Source organism: Gavialis gangeticus, unplaced genomic scaffold, assembly GCF_001723915.1.
Source record: "Gavialis gangeticus isolate Ggan-Ray unplaced genomic scaffold, GavGan_comp1, whole genome shotgun sequence".
Classification (NCBI taxonomy): domain Eukaryota; kingdom Metazoa; phylum Chordata; order Crocodylia; family Gavialidae; genus Gavialis; species Gavialis gangeticus.
In genome coordinates, this window is record NW_017729028.1 from 20,362,628 (window position 1) to 20,368,337 (window position 5,710).

A 5,710-nucleotide genomic window follows, 5' to 3' on the forward strand; every position below is an offset into this window, starting at 1 on the left:
GACATAGAAACAAAGGCCCATATCTAAAGATGTGTGGAAAACATAGGAAGGAGAAAAAAAAAACCTTAACAAGTTTGAGCCAGACATGTTACCACATGGTTTACATTACAGCCCAGAGTATTAGGGCTGGACCACCACAACACACAAGTGGAAGTGTGAGTCTGGGAGCCATTGAAGTTTGAACATGGAGAATTTTCCCAGTGTATCACAATTACAGAAACATCTGTGCAAAATAACTTTGTGCTGATCTGCTGTGAAAATGGAGTGTTCTACAGCCCTCAAGACTTCTAATCCCTTGCTTGTTATCGGGTGGTGATGTATAAAGCAGTCAGCGGTGGGTTCAGAAACCCAAAAAGGTTTCTTTTAAGTTTCTTCCAAGAACACCTTTTATCTTTCACTTGTACTTATCAGTTGAGATTCTTTCATGTTGCATGTTTAAACTACTAAACCTTTAAAAGAAAACAGAAAGTATTTCAATCCAAACAATCTCCCAGCACATAGAATCCATATAAGGGCCAAACCCCTTGCTGGTGTAATGAACACGACTAAAGGCCCATTCCAAGGTTCCAGGCCAAAACACAGTTTGCAGCTGGCCCACAGTTAAAGGAGGACATGAAGGTGAGACAGAGCAAACAAGGGGCTTGAGAAAGATAATACAGTAAGAGAAGTAAAATGTTAGGTAATTGCTCTTTTATAGCCACGAGTGAACTGAATGCGTTTGAAAGTGATAGCTCTAGCTCCAGCCAGGAATAGCACAGAATAGTACTGTGCCAACTAGGTCAGCGCCACCTTTCATATACAGGGTTGGCGGGCACCTTAGACTTCAACAGCAAGTCAGCAACCCTGTGAAAGAAGGGGCAAGCAGCAAAGAAGTTTTATTTCGAGCAGGTAGCTGAGACTCGGGGCTTCCTGAAGCTATTATGGAATGCCACTATTTATATACTACATTGACAAGGCCTGTACCCAAAGTCCTGTCCCATTCCCCCACCATATTCAACCCCACGTTATTTTGTTACCTGTATAAATGGGGGCTCTAGAATTTGCAAACGGATGTCAAAAATTATTCTTATTCAACTTCCAATTAAATAAATGAAAACACTCACTGATTTCAACTGATGTTCAATCAAGCCTAATAGCAGGTTCATGGGACTAAAATCTGCACCCAGATGTTTCGAAATTAATCTCTTCCTGCCTGCTTGACACTGACCTGTCAGTAAAATAGCATCATGAGTCCACTATCTCATTGATAATTTGCTCTCCTTTCACTGTGCAAACACTCAGTACAATACCATCTTGCTTGGGCATATGGGCTAGGGACAGACGTTCAAAAAGCCTGAGCCTGAATTAATTCAAGCTTTTCAAGTTAGTCTAACCTGGCTAGTCTAAATAACTTTGTAACTGTACAGGCATCCTAGAAATGCAGGCACATGCCTGCAGTGGCTTAGGCTAGAAGCCAGGTGGGGGGAGGAGGGTGATGCTAAAGCAGCCCTCCCTTCCTTCCATAGCACTGAGCTGAGGGGGGGTATGGCCAGGCCCAGGCAGGAGGCTCTGATTAGCCCAGCAGGGAATTGATAACAGTGTTTATCACCCTTAACTCAGTGTTTATTATCACATTAAGAAAATAACAAAGGGACATTACCAGCTACCTGTTGATTCTGCCTGTTGATTCAGCACAGACCATAGCCAGCATGTGGTCTGCTAGCTAATACATAGACACCTGTCCCCAAGGCAGAGGGGAGGGGGGAATTCCTGCTTAGCAGGGAGTTGGGGAGAAGGGTGAGCAGCCTGCAGTCCCTGCTGGAGCTACAGCCAGGGAGCAGAGGGGATGGGACAGCCCTGCTGTGAAGCAGAGAGCCCTGCCCAGCCCAGCCCAGAGAGCATGCCAGGATGTTGGGGGAGTCTGATTTATCTTAAACTAGCGAGGGGTCTGAGACAGACATTTCATAAACTGGCTTGAGCCAAATCAATTAAGATTGATACTACATTCAACCAGGTTTATCTCAAATAGGTTTCAGCCATTTTCAAACTGGTTTATGTGCACTGAGCTTCTGTTCTGTTACAGGTTTAAACCAGTTTTTGATCACTTAAACTGGTTTATGTGTAATGTCTGTCCCTAATGAAGACAAGCAGGCTAGCAGGTTCTCCAGGATACACTCTCATACATCACCAAGTATTTGAGGAAGGATGAAACTATTAAACTTTCATGGTTACCTTACAGTCAAAAAAGGTTTTCATTTTGCATATTTGCAATGTATGTAGAACTATATGTTCAGCTAGATACAACCCAGATGTCAATAAAGTCATGGATGCTGGATATGGCAGAAAAAGATATTTCACTTTTGGCAAATTCTTGGGGAGTAAAATCTATTATGCTACAGCTGAAATGAGGAAATGAGGCTGTATGCTACAGCCTGCCCTCAGGAAAGACATATTCCAGGTAGACCTCAAACCACAAACAGTAAGGTTTGCACCAAACAATAGCTATCATAGTTTGACTCTCTTACCTAAAAAGATGTCTTTAAATCAAGTCTTACTAAAATGATTCCCTCAAATACTGAACCAACATAAGATCTCTGCAACATGTAAGCCCCAAGAAGATGGACTAAGAGGGTCTCTGCTGTTCCACAGCTGCTGACTCCTCCCGGGGGTGAATTGTGAAGTTAGTGGGCAATCTGGTCTTGTAATCCTTTCTTGCTTTATGAGAATTGTGAGGAGAGAGCTTTTTGGCTTTTCACTACCCAGTTAAATTCCCCCTTTACTAGGCCATATAATATTTTATGCATGAAAAATCTATTGCATAAGAATGCTATTCCCAAAGGTTCATAACTTTGTCAAAGTAAAGCAAATTTTCACCAAATCACTTCTTCCCAACAAAGTTTATTTCAATGCCAAATTACAAGCCAGATTTCCTGCAGGTATAAATTGGCACATCTCCAGTGACTTTAATGGAGTTTCAGCCATTTATGCCAGCAAGGAATTTGTCCCTTTATCCTTTTATCCTAACAACTTTGATGAAAGATGTACTCAAAGTAGTATGTGAGTTGTTTTTTTTTTTAATAATGGGAGACTAGTATTTTTTTTAATGTTTGCCTGCTCCTTTGTAAGAATAGTTGGAACATTTTTGCATGACCTAAGCACATGACTTTTGAGAGTGAATAATGAAAAATGTAGATGTCTGTAAGGGATCAAAAACAAGGGGTTGAAATGGAGTTACAGAACCTTAACTACAGTATTTCTTGTTTCTCCAGCTAATATAATGACTAAGTAATAAATCAATAAATGTTAACTAGACAAGGTTGAGTGATATCTTTTATTAGACCAACTAAATAGTTGGAAAAATAGTTCTTTGCAGGCTTTTGGACACAAACACTCTTCTTCAGACGTAAGGAGAGTTTGCTGGTGTTTTGTGTGCTCTGGGCATCACCCAGCTGCCCTGGGCATGGAGTTGCCTAACTATGCCTCTGACAGTATGATTGTTCATAGAAGAAGGCATAGAAGACCAAAATTAACTTGGATTATGTTTCATACTATAGATCTAAATGCTCTGTTGCTCTGCCTCTCATATAATCCTTGAATAATGTTGCAAAGGGAGTGCAAAATCATTGTAAAATGCTGTCATTCTGATATGCAGCTTCAGGACAAGAGAGATCAATGCTTAAAATATATAAGGGTAGGATAAATCCCCTTCTTATTTCTCTTTTAAATGAAAGAGCAAGGAAACTGAAAGAGACAATTGTTCACTTTACTATGCCCTTTCTCTAATTAGGGTTTTACTGTATCATCGTTTTTTCTATGCTGCAAGGATTGTAAGAAAAGCAAGTTTTAGATAAGGGTCTTGATTCTTCTCCTAGCTACAGAAGTATAAAATCAGGAGTACCTTCACAGGAAAAACCCAATTCTGAGACGATATCCATATAGGCAATCACTTATAGAACCATTTATTCACCCATAAAGACTTCACTGCAGGATAAGAGCCTACATGAAAGCTAAGTTGAGGCTACCATCTTTAGAAAACCTGGACACTTACGTCAGACAAACTCTGAATATTTATTGGGAAATGTTCATCCTTTGAAATGGGAGTTATGGAAGGGGTAAAACTAGCATAGGCAGAATCCAGATCGTAGCTTTTGTTCTATAGCTAAACAACTTCTAATGGGGCAAAGTTTGCACATATTTCAATAGACTACCAGGTCACGCCAAAGGTAACCTGTGCTCTTACTGTCCAAGGCCCTTAGCAAAGAGTCAGCAGATTTGCTGTAGGAAAAACAATCAGAAATAAGATTCTGTTAAAAAAATCCCATTCATCTAACTACAAAGTGAGTTGCAATAAATACAGTATTGAGAAACATAATGGCTTAGCGGGATTTTAAGTAGTGTCTGTATTCTCACTACCTCCTTACCCCGGCTCTCACATATACATACACACACATGCTGTCCCACACTCTCCATCGTGCTGCTCAAAGCAAACACTGGATATGATGGACAAACACTGCAAGCACAGATGTGTCCATTATAACCAGCATGAGACATGCTCATGAAGAGCACTGTCACTTCTGAAAGTCCACGTGTCTCCGGCTGAGAAAAAGCAGTAGGGTGTGAGAACAAAAGAAAGCAGTGTTGTGATTAGGGCAGGGCTAATGGTTCATTAACAGTATCCAGGGCCCTGGGTCTGCAGTTTAGAAGTTAAAGATTTATTTCAGAATTAACTTGGGCTTTTATTTTATTTTTTTTCTCTCATATCTCCCCCCTCCCCTGTCTTTGGACAAGGATTTTAGCTTTCACCTTTGGCCTTTCATTTGATGGGTCCTAAAATGTGTGGCAAATGAAAACACACTGAGCTATTGAAAACCATCTTTCTATTTCACTCTGAAAACAGTAAGGGGGAAATGACATGGTCCTGGAAAATAGGAATTGTTCTCCATCCTGGAAACCTCTGCATTTTGACCACTTGACTGAAACTAAAAAGCATGTCTTCCCTGCAGCATGTGCCTGGTTCTGGGCTTCTAGAAATTAATGGCTGAAATAACCAAGTCTCCAGCTATAATACGGAGCTATCCACAGCACATATCCTCGTAATGTGCCTACGCTGACACTGCCATTATTAGTATTTGGTGCTAAGGCTCCTGGGAACATAATCCCAAATTCTTAACACTTCACTAGTTTAAGTCACCATTGAAGTCATTTTCAGTTAATGAAAGACAGGCATGTCCTTCCTGAGCTCCTGCATCCTTAGCCTGAGAAGCATCCTTAGCCTGCCCACACATTTAACAGTGTCACTTCCCACTCCCATCCCCATTCCTTGCTGTTGTCCTTTCCAAATGGTGCCAGGTCAAGAATCTAGGCTAGTCTGATGAGCTGTTTCTGGAGTGGCAGCAGGGGTCGTGCCAGCAACAGTTCCAGCTCTGACCCAGGCCATGTGGTTTCATAGTTTCATAGTTTCATAGTTAGTAGGGCTGGAAGGGACCTGAGCAGATCATCAAGTCCAACCCCCTGCCATGGCAGAGAAGAGTACTGGGGTCAAATGACCCCAGCAAGGTGCTTATCTAGCCTTGTCTTAAAGACCCCCAGGGTAGGAACCAGCACCACTTCCCTTGGAAGTTGGTTCCAGCTCCTAGCCACCCTGACCGTGAAGTAGTGCCTCCTGATGTCTAATCTGAATTTACACTCTGCCAGCTTGTGACCATTATTTCTAGTCACTCCTGGTAGTGCT

General features: G+C 41.6%; 1 long non-coding RNA gene across 1 annotated transcript in view; it reads right to left on the reverse strand.

Moving 5' to 3' along the window:
- Positions 1-1,828: 1,828 nt before the first annotated feature.
- Positions 1,829-5,710, reverse strand: part of LOC109300184 — a 27,691-nt gene continuing 23,809 nt past the window's right edge. Inside the window, exon 4 of the long non-coding RNA XR_002098154.1 lies at positions 1,829-1,839. This is a non-coding gene — a long non-coding RNA (uncharacterized LOC109300184). The remainder of the gene's footprint in view (positions 1,840-5,710) is intronic.